We start from the raw sequence: 22517 nt of genomic DNA on the forward strand, positions 1-22517 counted from the left end.
TCCTTGCGTTGGGTTAGAACATGCTTCTTTAACTCAGAGGAGTTTGTTATTACCCACCTTCTGAAGCCTACTTCTGTCAGTTCATCAAACTCATTCTCCATCCAGTTTTGTTCCCTTGCTGGTGACGAGTTGTGATCCTTTGGAGGAGAAGAGACATTTTGGTTTTTGAAATTTTTGGACTTTTTGCACTGGTTTCTCCCCATCTTTTTGGATTTACCTACATATGGTCTTTGATGTTGGTGACCTTCAGATGGGATCTCTGAGTGTACATGCTCTTCCTTTCTGTTTGTTAGTTTTCATTCTAACAGTCAGGCCCCTCTGTTGCAGGTCTGCTGGAGTTTGCTGGAACCCAACTCCAGAACCTATTTCCCTGGTATCACCAGTGGAGGCTGCAGAACAGCAAATATTGCTTCCTGTTCCTTTGTCTGGAAGCTTTGTTCTAGAGGGGCATCTGCCAGATGCCAGCCAGAGCTCTCCTGTATGAGGTGACCGTCAGTCCCTACTGGAAGGTGTCTCCCAGTCAGGATACACAGGGTTCAGGGAACCACTTGAGGCAGTCTAACCCTAAACAGAGCTTGAATGTTGTGCTGGGAGATACATTGCTTTCTTCAGAGTTTTCAGGCAGGCATGTTTAAGTCTGCTGAAGCTGCACCCACAGCTGCCCCTTCCTTCAGGTGCTCTGTCCCAGGGATATGGGGGTTTTATCTGTAAGTCCCTGACTGGGGCTGTTGCCTCTTTTTCAAAGATGCCCTGCCCAGAGAGGAGAAATCAGGGAGTCTGACCACAGTGGCCTTGCTGAGCTATGGGATCCACCCGGCTCAAACTTCCCAGTGGCTTTATTTACACTGTAATGGTAAAACTGCCTACTCAAGCCTCAGCAATGGCAGACCCCCCCTCCCCCCACCAAGCTTGAGTGTCCCAGGTCGATCTCAGACTGCTGGTGCACTGGCAGCAAGAATTTCAAGGCAGTGGATCTTAGTTTTTGGGCTCCGTGGGGGCGGGACCCACTGAGCCAGACTACATGGCTCCCTGGCTTCAGTCCTCTTTCCAGGGGAGTGAACAGTTCCGTCTCGCTGGTGTTGCAAGCACCACTGGAGTATGACAAAAAAGGAAAATCCTCTTGCAGCTAGTTTGGTGTCTGCCCAAATGGCCACCCAGTTTGGTGTTTGAAGCTCAGGGCCTTTGTGCAGTAGGCACTGGGGAGAATCTCCTGGTTTGTGGGTTGCAAAGACCATGGGAAAAGTGCAGTATCTGGACTGGAATGCACTGTTCCTCAGGCTCATTCCCTCATGGCTTCCCTTGGATAGGGGAGAAAATTCCCCACTACTTGCACTTCTTGAGTGAGGCAATGTCCCACCCTGCTTCGGTTCACCCTCCGTGGGTTGTACCCACTGTCCAACCAGTCCCAGTGAAATTAACTGCATACCACAGTTGGAAATGCAGAAATCACCCGCCTTTTTCATCAGTATCCCTGGGAGCTGCAGACAGGTGCTGTTTTTATTTGGACATATTGCCAGCAGTCCCAATAATGCATCTTAATAAACTAGAACAGAAAAATCAATCTTAACATAAAATTAGTAGAATAAAAGAAATTCTAAGTATCAGAGCAGAAATAAATTTAAAATGCAGAAAACAATGATAAAGAGTAATAAAATAAAAAGTTGGCTTTTTAAAAAGGCAAATAAAATTGACAAACTTTTAGCCAGACTAAGAAAAAAAGAGAGAAAAGCAAAATAAATAAAATCAGAAACGAAAAAGCAGGCATTACAACAGGTATTGCAAAAATTCAAAGGATCATTATTGGCTATTATGATCAACCATATGTCAATACATTCAAAACTCTAGAAGATATGGACAACTTCCTAGACATATACAGCCTACAAAATTGAACAACGAAGAAATCCAAAACCTGAACAGATGAGTAACAAGTAATACATTAAAGTCATAATATAAAGGCTCTGAGGATATAAAAGCCTGGAACCTGATAGTTTTACTGCTGAATTTTTTTTTTTTTTTTTTTTTTTTTTTTTTAGATGGAGTCTCACTCTGTCACCAGGCTGGAGTGCAGTGGCATGATCTTGGTCCACTGTAACCTCTGCACCCGAGTTCAAGTGTTTCCACTGAGTCAGCCTCTCGAGTTGCTGGGACTACAGGTGCACGCCACCACGCCAAACTAATTTTTGTATTTTTAGTACAGATGGGGTTTCATCATGTTGGCCAACATGGTTTTGATCTCTTTACCACATGATCCTCCTGCCTCAGTCCCACAAAGTGCTGGGATTACAGGCGTGAGCCACCATGCCTGGCCTGCTGAATTTTTTATAATGTTTAAACTAATACCAATTCTGCTCAAATTATTCTGAAACATAGAAAATAAAGGAACACTTCCAAGCTCGTTCTATATGGCCAGTATTACTGTGATACCAAACCAAAGACACATTGGAAAAAAAAAAAAAAACTATAAGCCAGTATAACTGATAGGTATTGATGCAAAAACCCTTCAGAAAATACAAGAAAATCTTTCAAAAACATCTTAAAAAGATTATTCATCAAGACCAAGTGGGATTTATCCCTGGGATGCAAGGATGGTTCAACATGCACAAATAAATTAAGGTGATACATCATGTCAGAAGAACAAAGGGAAAAATATATGATTATTTCAATTTATGCTGAAAATTCATTTGGTAAAATTCAACATTCATTTATAATAAAATCCCTCAAAAAGTAGAGTATAGAGGGAACATACCTCAACATAATAAAAGCCATTTACGACAGGCCTAGAGCTAGTATCATACTGAATGGCAAAACAATTGAATGTCGTTTTTCTAAGATTGAGAAAACAACAAGGATGCCCACTTTCACTACTGTTATTCAATATAGCACTGGTAGACTTCACTTGTGCAATTAAACAAGATAAAGAAATAAAGGACATTTAAATTGAAAAGGAAGAAGTCAAATTATTCATGCTTGTGGATGATATAATCTTATATTTGAAGAAACTTAATGATTCCACCAAAAAACTGTTAGAACAAATAAACAGATTTAGTAAATTTTCAGAATACAAAATCAACATACAATAATCAGTAGCATTTTTATATGCCAACAGTGAAAAATCTGAAAAAGAAACAAAAAATAATCTCATTTACTATAGCTACAAATATAATAAAATATCTATATATTAACTTAATGAAATACACATAAGATCTCTACAATGAAATCTATGAAATATTGATGCAAGAAATTGAAGAAGGCACTGAAAAAGAGAAAGATATTCCACGTTTATGAATTTGAAAAATTAATATTGTTAAAATGTGCGTACTACTCCAAGAAGTCTAAAGATTCAATATGATCACTATCAAAATATCAATGGCATTTTTCACACAAATAGAAACAGAAAAACTTTAAAATTTATATGGAACCACTAAAGAACCAGAATAGCCAAAGCTATCCTAATCAAAAAGAACAAAATTGTAGGAATTACAGTACTTAACTTTAAATTATAATACAGAGCTATTGTAACCAAAATGGCATGTTACTGGTATAAAAACAGACACATAGATTAATAGAATAGAATAGACAACCCAGATATAAATCCATATGTCTACAGTAACCTCATTTTTGACAAAAGTACCAAGGGCATACATTGGGGAAGAAATAGTCTCTTTAATAACTGGTGCTGAAAAAACTAGATATCCACATATAAAAGAATAAAATTAGACCCCTATCTCTCTCCATATGCAAAATAGAAATGAAAATGGGTTAAAGACTTAAATCTAAGACCACACATTAAAAAATTACCACAATAAAATAAAACATTGGGGAAACTCTCCAGAACATTTGAGTAGGTGACGATTTCTTGAGCAATACCTCACAAACACAGATAACAAAAGCAAAAATGGACAAATGGAATGACATCAAGTTAAAATGCTTCCTCACAGCAGAGGAAACAATCAACAAACTGAAAACAACCCACAAAATGGGATAAAATATTTGCAAACTATCTATATGACAAGGAAGTCATGACCACAATATATAAGGAGCTAAAACACTCTCTAGGAAAATATCTCATAATCCAGTTTAAAAATGGGCAAAATATTGAAATAGACATTTTTCAAAAGAAGATGTATATATGGCAAACAGGCTTATAAAAATGTGCTCAACATCACTGCTCATCAGAGAAATGCAAATCAGAACTACAATGAGATATTATCTTACTCAAGTTAAAATTCCATTATCCAAATGTCAGGCAATAACAAATGCTGTCAAAAATATGAAGGAAAGATAACTCATATACACTCTTGATGGAAATGTAAATTAATGAAGCCATTATTGAGAATACTTGGGAGGCTCCTCAAAAAAAACTAAAAATAGTGCCACCATATGATTAAGGAATCCCACTGCTGGGTATAGACTCAAAATAAAAAAATACCAGTATGTCAAAAAAGTATCTGCACGACCATGTTTATTGCAGCACTTTTCATAATAGCCAAGATTTTGGAGCAATATAAGTGTCCATTAACAGATGAATGAATAAAGAAAATGTTGTACTTACACACAATGGAGTAGTGTTAAGTCATACAAAAAAGATCTCTTGTTATTTGCAAAACATGCATGATGCTAGAGGTCGTAACGACCTCTAGTGAAATAAGACAGGCACAGAAAGACAAATGTCATATGTTCTTACTTATTTTGGGGAGTTAAAATTAAAACACTTGAACTCATGGGGATACAGAGTAGAAAAATAGATAATACAGTCTTGAAAGGGTAGCGGGGTAGGGGAGAAGTTAGGGTGTTTAATGGGTACAAATGTAGTTTGAAATAATAAATAAGAATTAGTGTTTGCTAGTACAACATGGTGGCTACGGTCAAAAATAATTTACTTTTATTTTTACATGTAAACATAACTAAAAGAGCATTTTTTTTTTTTTTTTTTTGTAGCACAAAGTATAAATGCTTGAAGTAACGAATACCCCATTTACCCTGATGTGATAATTATGCATTGCTTTCCTGTATCAAATTATCTAACATAACTTACAAATAAACACACCTACTGTGTACCCACAATTTAAAAAAAACTGCAGAGACAGGGTTTCACTGTGTTAGCAAGGATGGTCTCGATCTCCTGACCTCGTGATCCGCCTGCCTCGGCCCGTCTCTACTAAAAAAACACACAAAAAATTAGCTGGGCATGGTGGCAGGCGCCTGTAGTCCCAACTGCTCGGGAGGCTGGGGCAGGAAAATGGCGTGAACCCAGGAGGTGGAGCTTGCAGTGAGCCGAGATCGCGCCACTGCACTCCAGCCTAGGCACAAGAGCGAGAGACTCTGTCTCAAAACAAACAAACAAACAAACAAACAAACAAAAACTGCAAATATATTTTCACACAAAATCTTGTGTTGATACTAAAGCTCAATACAAGTGAAAATTCTGACAAACAATGCAAAAAAAATTTTAAAAAAATCAGCCTATGAATGAGAAATTTACCAAAAAGATAAAGATTATTTAAAAAAAAAACCCAAAAAACAGAAATTCTGAAACTGAACAATTTATTGGATAAAATATAAGATAAATTTGTAAGTTTAAACAATGGATTAGATTAAGCAGAAGAAATAATTTCAGAACTTGAAAGTCTTTTAACATAATCCAGTCAAGCAATAATAAGGAAAAAATAATTTTTAAAAAGGAGTTTTTTAATGATCACCTTTCTAACTGGTGTGAGATGCTACCTCATTGTGGTTTTGATTTGAATTTCTCTAAAGACTAGTGAAGATGAGCTTTTTTTCATATGTTTGCTGGTTCCATAAAGTCTTCTTTTGAGAACTGTCTGTTCATATCCTTCATCCACTTTTTGATGAGGTTATTTTTTTTTTTTTTGTAAATTTGTTTAAGTTCTTTGTAGATTCTAGATGTCAGATGGATAGATTGCAAAAATGTTCTCCCATTCTGTAGGCTGCCTGTTCAATCTGATGATAATTTCTTTTGCTGTGCAGAAGCTCTTTAGTTTGTCAATTTTGGCTTTTGTTGCTGTTGCTTTTGGTGTTTTAGTCATGAATTCTTTGCCCATGCATATGTCCTAAATGGTATTGCCTAGGTTTTCCTCTAGGGTTTTTATGGTTTTCGGTTTTACATTTAAGTCTTTAATTCATCTTGAGTTAAGTTTTGTATAAAGTATAAGGAAGGGTTCCAGTTTCAGTTTTCAGCATATGGCTAGCCAGTTTTCCAAACATTTATTAAATAGGAAATTATTTCCCCATTGCTTGTTTTTGTCAAGTTTGTCAAAGATGAGATGGTTGTAGATATGTGGCATTATTTCTGATGCCTCTGTTCTGTTGCATTGGTCTATATGTCTATTTTGGTACCAGTACCAACCTGTTTTGGTTATTGTAGCCTTGTAGTATAGTTTGAAGTCAGGTTGTGTAATGCCTCCAGCTTTGTTCTTTTTGATTAGAATTGTCTTCGCAATGCTTGCTCTCTTTTGGTTCCATATGAAATTTAAAGTATTTTTTTCTAATTCTGTGAAGAAAGTCAATGGTAGCTTGATGGGGATAGCATTGAATCTATGTATTAATTGTGACAATATGGCCATTTTCATGATATTGATTCTTCCTATCCATGAGCAAGGAATGTTTTTCCATTTTGTGTGTGTGTGTGTCCTCTCTTATTTCCTTGAGTAGTGGTTCGTAGTTCTCTTTGAAGGGGTCCTTCACGTCCCTTGTAAGTTAGATTCCTAGCTATTTCATTCTCTTTGTAGCAATTGTAAATGGGAGTTCACTCATGATTTGGCTCTGCATTTGTCTATTATTAGTTTATAGGAATGCTTGTGATTTTTGCACATTGATTCTGTGTTCTGAGACTTTGCTGAAGCTGCTTATCAGCTTAAGGAGATTTTGAGCTTAGATGATGGGGTTTTCTGAATATACAATAATGTCATCTGCAAACAGAGACATCCTGCTCATGTATCCCAGAAGTTAAAGTATAAAAAAGGAACAAAGCCTCTGTGACATATGGGACATCATAAAGTGGTCAAATATTCAAATTTCCAGAGTCTTGAAAGGCAAAATGAAAATAAATAGATGAAAATAGAACAAAACCAAAAAACTTATTTAGCAAAAAAGCTAAAAGATGAAAAATTCCAAAATCTAACAAGACATGTAGACATCCAGATACAGGAGTCTCAGAGATCCCCAAATAGATACAATGCAAAAGGGTCTTCTATACACCATATAATATTCAAAAGTCAAAGATAAAAAGAGAATTCTAAAAGCAGCAAGAAAAGAGCATCTAGTCATCTATAAAGTCACCCTGATCAGAATAACAGTGGGTTTCTTAGTAAAAACCTTACACAACAGGACAGAATGGAATGATGTATTCAAAGTGCTGAAAGGAAAAAAACAAAACAAAAACAAAAACAAAAACCCTGCCAGTCAAAGATACTATATCCAGCAAAACTATTCTTCCTAAATGAAGGAGAAATAGTCTTTCTCAAGACAGGCAAAAGCTGAGGAAATTCATAGCAACTAGACTGGACCTACAAGAAATTATTGAAGGAGTCCTACAACCAGATGTGAAAGAACCTTATCTACCCATGAAAATATTAAAAAAAAAAAAAAAAAAAAAACAAAAAACAGGTAGAGAAAATACACAAACAAAAGAGAAAAGACTCAAATGTTACCTCTAGGGAAAACCACCAAACCACAATGATAAACAAAAAGAGGGAAATAAATGAACAAAAAATATTCAAAGCAACAAAAAAAGTATTTAATAAAATGGCAGGAATATACTCTCACATATCTAGAGTAACTTGAAGGTAAATGGATTATAGTTTCCACTTAAAAGTTATAGACTAACTGGAATTTTTTTCAAAAGAATCACTTAACCATAGGCTGCCTACAAGAAACTTGGCTCCCCTGTAAAGAAATACAGATTGAAAGGAAAAAAGAAGGTAAAAAGATATTCCTTGCAAAAATGAGCAGAAGTGCCTCCACTTAGATAGAAGAGACATTAAGTCAACTGTAAAAAACTGTAACAAGAGACAAAGAAGGTCATTATATAGTGACAAAGGGACTATTTCATCAAGAGGATATAACAATTATAAACATATATGCACCCAACACTGAATCACCCAGATATATAAACCAAATTCTACTAGATTTAAAGGGAGCGATAGACTACAATTTAATAATAGTTTCATACTTCAACACTCCAGGCTCAACATTGAACATATTATTAACAAAGAAAAATTGGACAAAAAAATTAACATATACAGAAAATTAACAAAGAAACATTGGATTATAATGACACATTAGACCAAGCAGACCTAACAGACATTTATGGAACAGTTAATCCTACATTTACAGAATAAACCTTCTCGTCCTCAGCACATGGAATATTCTTCAGGACAGGCTATATGTTAGAACACAAAACAAATCTTGGAAAATTTTTAAAAATTGAAGTCATATTAAGTATCTTCTCAGATCACAATAAAATAAAAGTAGAAATTGAAAACAAAAGAAACATTAAAAATTACACAAATACATAGAAATTAAACAATACGATGCTGAACAATCATTAGATTAATAAAAGAATTAAGAAATAAATCAAAACATTTTTTGAAACAAGCAAAAATTGAAGCAGCATACCAGAACATATGAGATACAGAAAAAGCACTGCTTAGAGGAAAGTATATAGCAATAAGTGCGTACATAGAAAAGTAAAATGATTTTAAGTAAAACATTTAACGATACACCTCAAGGAACAAGAAAAACAAGACAGGAGGTAGAGCAAGGTGATGGAATAAAATGTTCTGCCGATGATCGTACCCCCTGCAAGGACACCAATTTAACAACTATTTACACAGAAAAAAAAAAAAAAGAAGAAGAAGAAGAAAAAAAAAAACACTTCATAAGAATCAAAAATCAGGTAAGCATTCATAGTACCTCCTTTTAACCTTATATTACTGAAAGAGTCACTGAAGACGTAGAAAAAATTATCTTGAATTGCTGATATCACCCCTTCTCCACCCCCCTGCCCAGTAGCAGCAGAGTAATGCAGAAAGCGTCCCAGGGCCCTGCAGGAGAGAACACAATTTTGAGGCATTAAGCTTAGTGCTATTCTGTTAGAGCAGAAAAGAAAGTCAACCACACTCAGCTGACACTTGGGCTACAGAGCAAGCATTTAAACTAGTCCTAGCCAGAGGGGAATCACTGATTCCAGGGGTTTGAGCATGAGTGCCTGCAAATCTCGCCACATGGGGGCTACAGCACTATGGGTCTCCAATGTAACTTTGAAAGGCAGTGTAGCCCATAAGAACTGCAACTCTTAGGCAAATTCTAGTGGTGAACTAGGTCAAGACAGTGGACTGGGATCATGTGACATACTGAGACACCAGCTGGAGCAGCTAAGGTAGTTCTATTATCACCCCTACCCTAGCCACAGACTGCATAACTTGAGGCTTTAAAAGAGATTTCTTTCTTCCACTTCAGAAGAGGAGAGGGAAGAGTGAGGATGACTATATTTTGCATCTAAGATACCAGGTCAGGCACCCCAGGATAGGGAATCTTTCAGAGACATGAGGATCCCGTTTTAAGCTCTATCTCCCAGAAAACATGTCTAGACACACCCTGGTCCAGAAGAAAACACTCTGCCTTGAAGTAAAGGACCCAGTCCTGGCAGCATTCATCACCTGCTAGCTGAAGACTCCTTCGGCCCTGCATAACCAGCTGCAATACCCGGGTACTATGTTGAGGGTCTTGGGTGAGCCTCTGAGACTTGCTGGCTTTGGGTGAGACTCAGCACATAGACAGCTCAGATGACTACAGGTCAAAACTTCATCTTCTTGAGAAAAGTGGAGTGAAAAGTAAATGGGACTTTGGCACCTTAGGTGCCAGCATGGTCACAGGGAAGTAGAGCACCAAGTGGACTCTTGGAGTCACCACTTCCATAAATTGACAGTTGGATAGCATTTCTAGACCTGCCCTGAGCCAGAGAGGAGCCCACTTCCCTGAAGGGTGATTTCCAGGCAAGGCAACATTTACCACAGGCTGACTTAAGAGCCCTTGGGCTTTAAGGGAACAGTGGTGGTATTCTGGTAGTATTCATTGTGGTCTGTGGTGGTAGAGACTATGGGGTCAGCCTCCTCTGCCTTTGGAAACAAGAAGGAAGAGTGGGAAGAACTGCACCTTATGGTTTGAGTGCCAGTTCAGTAGACTTCTAAGGCTTTTTACTCTAGTCCCTGACTCCTGGAAAGCACCTCTGGACCCACCTGGGGCATGAGGGCCTTTGTCACCCTAAAGGGAAGAACACCTGGACAGCACCTGTGGACCAACCTGGGGCATGAGAGACCTTGTCACCCTAAAGAGAAGGACACAGGCCTGGATGGCTTTGCCACAGGCTGATTGTAGAACCCCAGGGCCAAGAGTGAAGATAGGCAGTAGACAGGGAGTGTTTATAGCAAGTCTTGTGCAAGACTTAGTGCTGTGTTGGCTTTGGGTCTGACTCAACACAGTCATAGTGGTGGCAGCCCCAGGGGTGCTTGTGCTACTTGATACCCAGCTATAAGTGCTCAGACAGAGATAGAGATACTTTCTTTGTTTGGAAGAAAGTAAGGAAAGAGAACAAGGATCTCTGCCTGGTAATCCAGAGAATTTTGGATCTTATTCAGATCCATGAAGGCAGTACCTCTATGAGTCTGCAAGAGCCACAGACTTACTGGGCTTGGGGTGCCCTCTAAAGTAGACACAGCTCAGATCACAACATCCAAGTACTTTGAATATCTGGAAAGTCTTCTCATGAAGAATGAGTACAAATAAACCCTGACAATAAAGAATGCAATAAATACTTAACTCTTAAATGCCCAGAAACAACAACAACAACAACAACAACAACAAAAATCTACTAGCATCAAAACCATCCAGGAAAACATGACCTCACCAAATGAAACAAATAAGGCACCAGGGACTAATCATGGAGAAACAGAGATATGTGATCTTTCAGACAGAGCTCAACATAGCTGTGTTGAGGAAACTCAAATAAATTCAAGATAACACAGAGAAGCAAATCAGAATTCTAACGTGATCAAATGAACAAAAAGATTGAAATAATTAAAAAGAATCAAGCAGAAATTCTGGAGCTGAAAATGCAATTAGTATACTGAGGAATGCATCACTGTATTTTAAGAGCAGACTTGATCAAGCAGAGAAAAGAATTAGTGAGCTTGAGGACAGGCTATTTGAATATACACAGTCTGCCCATGCGTGGTGGCTTATACCAGTAATCCCAGCACTTTGGTGAGGAGACAAAAAAAGACAAGAAAACAATGAAACTTGCCTACAAGCTCTAGAAAATAGCCTCAAAAGAGCAAATCTAAGAGGGTTATAGGCATTAAGAGGAGGTAGAGAAAGAAATAGTAGTAGAAAGTTTGTTAACAGAATAATAACAGAGAAGTTCCCAAACCTAGAGAAAGATATCAATATCCAAGTACAGAAAGGCTATAGAAAAGCAAGCAGATTTAACCCAAAGAAGATTACTTCAAGACATTCAATAATCAAACTCCCAAAGGTCAAGAATAAAGGAAGAATTTTAAAAGCAACAAGAGAAAAGAAACAAATAACATACAAAGAAGCTCCAATAAGTGTGGCTGCAGACTTCTCAGTGGAAATCTTACAGGCCAGGAGAGAGTGGCATGACATATTTAAAGTCCTAAAGTAAAAAGACTTTTTCCGTAGGATATTATACTTAATGAAAATAACCTTTAAACATAAAAGGAAAGTAAAGACTTTTGCAGACAAACAAAAGCTAAGGGATTTTATCAACACCAAAGCTGTCCTACAAGAAATACTAAAGGGAGCATTTTACTCAGAAAGAAAAATACATTAAGAGCAATAACCAGTCATCTAAAGGTACAAAACTCACTGATAATAGTAGCAATATAGAAAAACAGACTATTATAACATTAACTGTGCTGTGTAAGCTACTATTATATTATGTATTAAGACTAAACAATAAACCAAACAAAAATTATAACTACAACTTATCAGGAAATAGTACAATAAGATATAAACAAAAACAAGAAAAAGTTGGAGACCAGAGGAGCAAAGTTAAGTTGTGGAGTTTTTATTAGTTTTCGTTTTGCTTGTTTATTGTTATTATTAGGTTGTTATTAGGTTACAATAATAGATTCTAAGATAATATTTGCAGTCCTAATGGTAGCCTCAAACCAGAAACCATATAATGATACACAAAAAGTAAAAAGCAAGAAACTAAGTCATATCACCAGAGAAAATCACCCTCACTGAAGGAAGACAAGAAGGAAGTAGAAAATCTCTATCATAAAAACGATGAAACACTGATGAAAGAAATTAAAGAGGACACCAAAAAATGGCAAAGTATTTCATGTTCATGAATTGGAAGAATCAATATTGTTAAAATGTTTGTACAACTCAAATGATCTACAGATTCAATACAATCCTTATCAAAATCCCGATGACATTATTCACAGAAATAGAAAAAAAGAATCCTAAAATTTATGTGGAACCAAAAATAGCACGGAAGAGCCAAAGTTATCCTAAGCAAAACGAACAAAATTAGAGAAATCACATTGCCTGACTTCAAATTACACTACAGAGCTATAGTAACTAAAACAGCATGATACTGACATAAAAACAGACACACAGACAAATGGAACAGAACAGAGAACCCAGAAAAAAATTCACACACCTACAGTGACCTCATTTTCAATGAAAGTACCAAAAACATATACTGGGGAAAAGACAGTCTCTTCAATTAATTGTTCTGGGAAAATTGGATAACCACATGCAGAAGGATGAAATGACACCAATATCTCTCACCTATTCAATAATAAAATCAAAATGGATTAAATCTAAGACCTCAAATTATGAAACCACTACAAGAGAACATTGGAGAAAATCTCCAGGACAAGTATTCCTTGAGAAATACCCCACACATCACAAGCACAGGCAACCCCCAGAAAACAAACAAGCAAAAAATTGGGATCACATCAAATTAAAAAATTTCTGCACAGCAGAAGGTATTATAAACAAACTGAAAAGACAACCCCCTAATTGGAGCAAATATTTGCAAAAGATCCACCTGACAAGAGATTAATAACCAGAATATAAGGAGCTCAAACAACTCTCTTAGAATTTAATCATCCAATCAGAAAATGGCAAAAGATTTGAACAGACATTTTCAAAAAGAGTCATAAAAATGGCAAACAGGTACATAAAAAATGCTCAACATCATTGATCATCAGAGAAATGCAAAATAAAACTTCAGTAAGATATCATCTCACACCCCATTAAAAATGGCTAATATTGAAAAGACAGGCAAAAGAAAATGCTGGCAAGGATATGGAGAAAAGGGAACCTTCATACACTGTTAGTGAAAATGTAAATTACTACAACCACTATAGAGAACATTTAGGAGTTTCCTCAAAAAAACTAAGAATAGAGCTATCATGTGATTCAACAATCCAAAAACTAAAAATAGAGCTGTCATATGACTCAACAGTTTAACTGCTGGGTATTTACCTTAAAGAAGAAGGAAATCAGTATATTGAAGAGATAACTGCACTCCTATATTTATTGCAGCACTGTTTACAATAGCTAAGATTTGACAACAACCTAAGTGTCCATAACCAGATGAATGTATAAAAAAAATGTGTATGCATACACAGTGGAGTACTATTCAGCCATGAGAAAAAATGAAGATCCAGTCATTTGTAAAAACATAGATGGAACTGGAGATAATTATGTTGAATGAAATAAGCTAGGCACAGAAAGACAAACATTGCATGTTCTTACTTATTTGTGAGATCTAGAAATAAAATAAATTAAACCCACGGACTTAGAGAGTAGAAAGATGGTTACCAGAAGCTGGGAAGGGTAGTGGGGGCTGTGGAGGAGGTAGGGATGGTTAATAGGCCCACAATATAATGAGAAAGAATGAACGAAACCTACTATTTGAATAATAAAACAGGGGGACTATAATCAATAATAATTTGATTGTACATTATAGGATAAAAAGTATAGGGAAATAAAAGAACACAAATTGGGTACAGTGTATACTGTTTGGGTGATAGATGCACCAAAATTTCATAAGTCACCACTAGCGAATTTACTCATGCAACCAAACACCACTTGTTCCCCAAAAACCTATGAAAATCAAAAATAAATAAATAAATAAATAAAGATTGTAAATGGATTTTTTATAACTCAAATGATATATGTTTGAAGGTAATAAATACCCCTCAAATATGTATCCCATTCTCTATAGGATAGCCCAAAGGATGAACAAAGAGGTGGATATTTCATTCTCCTTGATGTACTTATTTCACATTGCATGTCTATATAAAAGCATCTCATGTATGCCAAAAATATATACACCACAAAAATTAAAAATTAAAAAAATTAAAAGAAGAAACAAAGACAAACTAAACCCCAAATTAGTAGATGGAAAGAAATATAGGTCGGAGCATAAATCAACAAAATAAAGATGAGAAAAACAGTAAAAAGATTAATAAAATGAAATACTGTTTGTGTGTGAAAAGATAATATAATGCACCACTTGCTAGATTAACCAAAAAGTAAAGAGAGAAGACTCAAATAAACAAATCAGAAATGAAAATAGAAACTTCACAACTGATACCAAAGAAATACAAAAGTTCAGCACAGACTACTATAAACAACTGTACACTAACAAACTGTTAAATGTAGAGAAAATTGATAAATTCCTGGAAATATATGATCTACCAAGATTGGATCAAGAAGAAATTGAAAACCTGAACAGACTAATAACAAGTAATGAGCTCAAAGCAGAAACTGAATGACTTCACTGCCAAAGTCTACCAAATTTTCAAAGAAGAAGTAACACAATTCTCAAACTATTCCAAAATTTGAAGAGGAAGAAATTTTCTCTAACTTATTCTAAAAGGCCAGCATTACTCTGATATCAAAACCAGACAAAGATGCAACAATAAAAAAAGAAAACTGGAGACCAATATCTCTAATAAACACAAATGCAAAAATTATCAATAAAATACTGACAAACCAAATTCAACAGCACATCAAAAAATAATATATCATGATCAAGTGGGATTTATCTTAAGAATGCCAAAATAGCTCAACATACACAAATCAATGTGATACATCACATTAACATAATTAAAGACAAAAACCTTATGATCACCTCAACTAATGTAGAAAAAGCATTTGATGAAATTCATCATCTCCTCATGATTAAAAACTCAACAAACTAGGCATAGAAGGAGTGTAGCTCAACAATAAAGGCCATATATAAGAAACCCACAGCTAAGACCATTCTAAATGGGGAAAAGCTGAAAGTCTTTCTTCTAACAACTGGAATAAGACAAGAATGCCCACTGTCACCACTCTTATTCCATAAAGCACTGGAAGTCCCAGCCAGAAAAATCAGGCAGGAGAAAAAATTAAAAGGCATTCAAACTGGAAATGGGAAGTCAAATTGTTTTGGCCAATGACATGATCATATATGTTTGTGTGTGTGTGTGTGTTTGCCTAAAGACCCCATCCCAAAATCTTAGATCTGATAAATAAATTCAGTAATAATGCGGAATACAAAATAAACATAAGTCAGTAGCATTTCTACACACCAGTAATGGACTAGCCAAAAAAGAATTCCAGAACGCAATCCCATTTACAATAGCTACCAAAAAAAAAAAAAAAAAAAAAACCCTACAAATAAATTTAACCAAGGAGGTCAAACATATCTACAAGGAAAACTAGAAAGCATTGGTGAGACAAGTTGAAGAGGGCACTAACAAATGAAAAGATATTCCATGCTTGTGAATCTGAAGAATTAATATTGTTAAGTGACCACACTGCCCAAAGAAATCTACAGATTCAATGCAATGACTAGCAAAATGCCAAGGTCACCTTTTTGGAGTTAGAAAAAGTTATCATAACATTTGCAGGAATTCAAAAACGAGCCCTAGTAGCCAAAGCAATCCTGAGCAAAAAGGACAAAGCTTGGAGGTATAACACTACCTGACTTCATGTTATATTCATAGGCAGAAGCTAAAATTGTTGATCTCATGGAGGTGGAGAATAAAATGATAGATATTAGATCCTGCGAAGGATGTATGGATGGGAGGAGAGATGAAGAGATGTTTGTTAATGGGTAAAAACACACACTTACATAAAAGAAATAAGTTCTAACGTTCAAAAGCAGAGTAGGCTGACTACAGGTAGTAACAATATATTATATATTTCAAAGTAGCTAGAAGAGATGACTTAAAATACTTCCAGTACATAGAAAGAATCAATACTCCAGTGGATAGATACCCCAAATACACTAATGTGATAATCGCACATTCAATGCATGTAAGAAATACTCACATGTATTCCCATATAAAATATGTGTCAATAAAAAATTATTTTCAGCCAAGCACAGTGGTGGCAGGGCCTAGACGCTACAAAGAAGACATGTTTTAGACAAAAATAATGTTATGGCACAAAACTCAAAGGTTGTATTTGTGACTAATTGTATAACAGGATGTTTTAGTTTCTGTTCTGTAGAAAGTGTAAAGCATTCCAACAAAGCGTTTTAATGTAGTGGATTTTGTTTTGCAGCCATGCTGTTGATTGCTAAATGTAATAGTCCGATCATGACACTGAATAAATGTCTTTTTAAAAATACGTACACTAAAATGAAAGAAGCCAATCACAAATGATTGGAAATTGTATAATTCCATTTATATGAAATGTCTAAAATAGGTACATTTATAGAGGCATAATATAGCTTACTGGTGACTTTAAGTTGGGCCTGGGATAATTATTGACTACTACTGTGTGTGTGTGTGTGTGTGTGTGTGTGTGTGTGTGTGTTTAAGGGGAGATCAAAATATTCTTATACTGAGATGATGGTTGCACAACTCTGAATATGCTAAAAACCATGGAATTTATTATCACATACTTCAATGAGTAGATTTTATACTGTGTGATTGTATCTCAAGAAAGTAAAGAATATGTCATTAAGACTAAAATATAAGACTGATAAAACACTTAATTAATCATGGAAGTGATAAATGTAAAATTCAGAATAATAGACCTGAAGGAAAATAGAAAGATGAGATAGGAGAGGATTACATCACTTTTTCATTTATGTCATAATTTTTGGTTTGGACTGTGGGATAATGGGTGTACTTTTTGTTATTATTTTGATTACATTTTAAAAAAATCTGTCTATGGACTAGTGCTATATTAGAATCATCTAAAAGTCTTGTTCAAAATTCAAATGCCTTTGCCCTCATCTAATATTTACTCTATGAAAATCTCTGAGGGTATTTTATCTTGAGCATAAAGAAGATTATCCTGACGTACCATGACTTAACAAATGCAACAGTCTATCAGAGAGGATGGACACTGGGGAAATAAATTTAAGTGCACTTAGTGTTACAAAAAGAAGTGATAAGTGAACCTACACCAGTTGATAAATATTAGAAGTGAAGTTGGAAAACTACTGTTTTGGATTTTGAATATTATTTCCCAGACAATCTGACAACTGGGAACAACATCTTCCACCTCATGTTCATTATTATTATAATTCTTATTATCTTCTTCAAAAATTTTTTATATTTTTCCCAGGATGCTAACTTGGTCATATTATTCTTAGGATAATGCCAAAGGTTTTCAACATGACGTACAAGAAACTTCTTGAGCTATTGGAAAAGACATAAATTTCCAAAGCTCAAATAGCTTGTGAATTCTGAGAATTAGTAAGTGTATTATTTATTCAGGATGTGTCCTGATTTTCCACCCATCCTCAGAACATACCAACTGTAGCAAATTCAATCTGTACCTTTTTTGTAGTACTCAGTGCATTTGTAATTATTTGTTTAATATCTACCTTTTCTGATAATTGTAAATTATATAAGCGATGTCTGCCTTATTACTACTTTATTCCCAATGCCAAGCTCAGTGACTTGTCTCTTAATGCATACGTGTTACACAATTTAATAAATGCATGCATTATTTCTTTAAAATTCTATGAGGTAATTATTATTCCATTTTGTAGGTGAGAAAACTGAAAGTTAGATAAATTAAATAACTCAATATAAATTAAGTAGTTCATCTTCCACACCGTGTTCATATTTTTTGTTTGTTTGTTTTTAAGCATAATTCACATCTTATTACTCATTGTTTAACTTTCAAAAGCTGTTCTCTACTATTCTTACAATAAAGGCCAAGGGGGAACAGCCTCAAACCCAATCTTTCTAATTCTAAAAATCAAATGCATGCTTAATCCATACATGATAATTTCCTTACAGGAGTGCCATACATAGTTTTCAGTTAGAACTAAGATATTGCTATGTATAGATAAGAAGACTTAGCTCTTGAGGACACCTAGAGGGTCCTGTGGCAAACTGATCCCTCTGGGCTAATTGTCTCTGGCTTCAAACAACATATTTTCTTTATCTCGACGTGCCATCCAGATGTTGTAATTTTTATAAATCCATGATGTGGAAAAGATTGAGAAGGATTCACTTTTTGAGTTCGAAAAAGGTACATGTTTAGCCTATATTAAAAACTCTCTTGAATGTCATAACAATATAAAATTGTAACTTGACCTGCTTTATTCTGTAGATTGAGATTCTAAGAGGCAAAGAAAATCTGTTACATATTTTAGAATTTGTTTTAGTAGTTAAAACTGGCTCTAATACAGTTAGAATATTTTTGGATGAAATATTAGTATTAGAAGTGCAAAAAAACTTTAGCAATCATGTAGTCTAGTATTTATGAAATTTTCAGCACACTGATTTGCAGTTGGTATCCATACATGTTGTTTTTAAAAGACTGATTGCAAAATTTTATTTTTTTTTCTTTTAACATTTATTTTAAGTTCAGGGGTACATGTGCAGGCTTGCTATATAGGTAAACTTGTGTTACGGGGATTTGGAGTACAGGTTATTTTGTCACCCAGGTACTAAGCATAGTACCCGATAGGTATTTTTCTGATCCTCTTCCTCGTTCCACCATCCAGCCTCAGGTAGGTCTCAGTGTCTGTTGATCCCCTCTTTGTGTCCATGTGTTCTCATTACTTAGCTCCCACTTATAAGTGATAACATGCATTATTTAGTGTTCTCTTCCCGAATTAGTTTGCTGGGAATAATGGTATCCAGCTCCATTCACGTTGCTGGAAAAAACAAAACAAAACAAAACAAAAAACATCAACAAGAAAACATGATCTAATTCTTTTTTATGATCCCCACAGTATTCTATGGTGTATATGGACTGCATTTTCTTTATCCACTCTTCTATTGATGGGCATTTATGTTGATTCCATGTCTTTGTTATTGTCAATAGTGCTGCAATAAGCATAGTCATGCATGTGTCCTTACGGTAGAAGACTTTATATTCCATTGGGTATGTATCCAATAATGGAATTGCTAGGTTGAATAGTATTTCTATTTTTAGTAATTCTGTTATTCGAAGAATTAACACACTGTTTTCTCCAATGGTTGAAGTAATTTACACTCAAATCAGCATTGTGTAAGTGTTTTCTTTTCTCTATAACCTTGTCAGCATCTGTTATTTTTCATTTTTATTTTTAAATAATAGCCATTCTGACTTGTGTGAGATGGTAACTCACTGTAGTTTTGATTTACATTTCTCTAATGATTAGTGATGTTCAGCATTTTTTCATATGCTTCTTGGCCACATGTATGTCTATAGGATGTGAGAAAGTATTTGCAAACTACGCTTCTGGCAAAAGTCTAATACCTAGAATCTATAAGAAACTTAAACAAATTTACAAGCAAAAAACAATCAACTTCATTAAAAAGTAGGAAAAGGACATGAACAAACACTTTTCAGTTGATTACAGCTTTTAGCAATCAAAGTAAAATTCAATTTTAAAATTAAGAATAAGTATTTAACATAAATGAGAAAGGTGAAACTGTTCACAGTCTTAAACCAAAGTATATCTGGTTTGATAATGAATAGCTTTATGCATACCTATTAGTCTTTATTTCTGTCAAATTAGAAAATACAAACTCATTGTAATTATGAGTTTATACTATCATTCTTGTTAATTATGTTAATTATGTAATTAACAAGAATACATAATAATTACATAATTAACAGGAAAGCAACACCAATTATTTAGTCATTATTTTAGACATTTCTGAGGATTTTAATGAACATAAACCCAAATTTTATGGAGAGATTTCTCACTGTCAGGGGGGCATCAGATGAAAGCTGAATGTTTTAACAAGGGATATTGAGATGAATTGAGTAATTCATTCATTTCTGAAAACAATTTTTCATGTTCTTCTTTCTCTAATAAGTAGTAAAAACCATTGAGTATTATGTAAAAGTAAATATCTAGATGATGGAGCTACTTATATACCAGTTTATCATTCTTAATTGTATTAGTCCGTTTTCACATTGCTATAAAGAACTACCTGAGACTGGGAAATGTATGAAGAAAAGAAGTTTAATTGACTCACAGTTCCACAGGTTGTATAGGGAACATGGCTGGGAGGCCTCAGGAAACTTACAATCATGTTGGAAGACGAAGGGGAAGCAAACACATCTTACCATGGCAGAGCATGAGAGGTACAGAGTGAAGGGGGAAGTGCTACACACTTTCTAACAACCAGATCTGTTGAGAACTATTTCACAAGACAGCACTAGGGAGATGATGCTAAACCATTAGAAACTACTCCCATGATCCAATCACCTTCTACCAGGTCTCACCTCCAACACTCAGGATCATAATTCAACATAAGATTTGGATGAGTGGCTCAAGTCTGTAATCCCAGCACTTTGGGAGGCCGAGACGGGTGGATCACGAGGTCAGGAGATCGAGACCATCCTGGCTAACACAGTGAAACCCCGTCTCTACTAAAAAAATATACAAAAAACTAGCCGGGTGAGGTGGCGGGCGCCTGTGGTCCCAGCTACTCGGGAGGCTGAGGCAGGAGAATGGCGTAAACCCAGGAGGTGGAGCTTGCAGTGAGCTGAGATCCAACCACTGCACTCCAGCCTGGGCGACAGAGTGAGACTCCGTCTCAAAAAAAAAAAAAATTTGGATGAGGATACAGAGCCAAATTATATCATTCCACCCCTGGCACCTCCCAAATCTAAAGCCCATCTTACCTTTCAAAACACAATCGTGCCTTCCCAAAAGTCTCCCAAAGTCTTAACTCATTCCAGCATTAACTCAGCAGTTCAAGTCCAAAGTCTCATCTGCGATAAGGCAAGTCCCTTCTGCCTATGAGCCTGTAAAATAAGAAACAAGTTAGTTTCTTCCAAGATACGATGGGAGTATACACATTGGGTAAATACTCCATTTCCAAAAGGAGAAATGGACCAAAACAAAGGGGTTACAGCCCCATGCAAGTCTGAAATCCATCAGGGCAGTTATTACATCTTAAAGCTCCAAAATAATTTTTTGACTCCGTGTCTCAAATCCAGCCACAGTGACACAAGGGATGACCTCCCAAGGATTTGGGTACCTCCGAATCTGTGGCTCCGCAGGGTAAAGCCCTCACAACTCATTTCACAGGATGGCATTGAGTGCCTGTGGCTTTTCCAGGTGCACAGTGCAAGCTGTGGGTGGATCTACCTTTCTGGGATCTGCAGGACAGTGGCATTATACTGAGCTGAAAATTTTATAGTACTGTTTGCATTAGTACTTGTGTTAGTTTCCTATTACTGCTAAAAAGGTATTACACACTTGGTGGGTTAAAACAATACAAACTTATTATCTTACAGTTCTGGAGGTCAGAAATCTGAAATGTGTCTTGCCAGGATAAAATTAAGATGTCAGCAGGGCTGAGTCCTTTTCTATAGTCCTGTAGCCTCTAGGGAAGAATCTTTATTCCTACCCACTCCATCTTCTAGAGGCTGCCAGCATTTGTTGTCTCATGGTCCTCTTTCTCCATCTTCACAGCCAACAACATCAGACCTAATCCTTCTTAAGCTGCCATCTCTCTAGTTCTCTCCTTTCTGCCTGCATCTTCCACTTATAAGAACCCTTATTATTACACTGGGCCCTCTGAGATAATCCAGGACACTTTGTATGTCTCAATGTCAATTGATTAATAAGTTTAATTTCATCCACAATTTTAACTCCTCCCTCACCATTTAACATAATCCAGTAACAGATTCCAGAGATTAGAGAGTAGGCATCTTTGAAGGACTATTATTCTATCTACTATGCAATTTTGCATTTTAGTGAAATATTTTGAAACATTGATTTGCTTTTTCTCTGTTGGCAGAAGGGAGAATTGGTAAGAAAGGTCTTACTTGACAACTTGATCCATCCATCAGTCTTTTATTGATTTTCTTTGACCATGTTTTTACAACCATTTTTCTCTCATAGGCACTTTGATGGGCTTCTCATGCAGTGGTGTATCTGGCTTGTCCGGCACTTTCAAACTTCTCTCATTCAGTGATACATCTTCAGCTTCTTTCTCTTCTTGCCTTTTTCTCCAGCAAAAATTCTCTCAAAAAGGATT

Source organism: Chlorocebus sabaeus, chromosome X, assembly GCF_047675955.1.
Source record: "Chlorocebus sabaeus isolate Y175 chromosome X, mChlSab1.0.hap1, whole genome shotgun sequence".
Classification (NCBI taxonomy): Eukaryota; Metazoa; Chordata; class Mammalia; order Primates; family Cercopithecidae; genus Chlorocebus; species Chlorocebus sabaeus.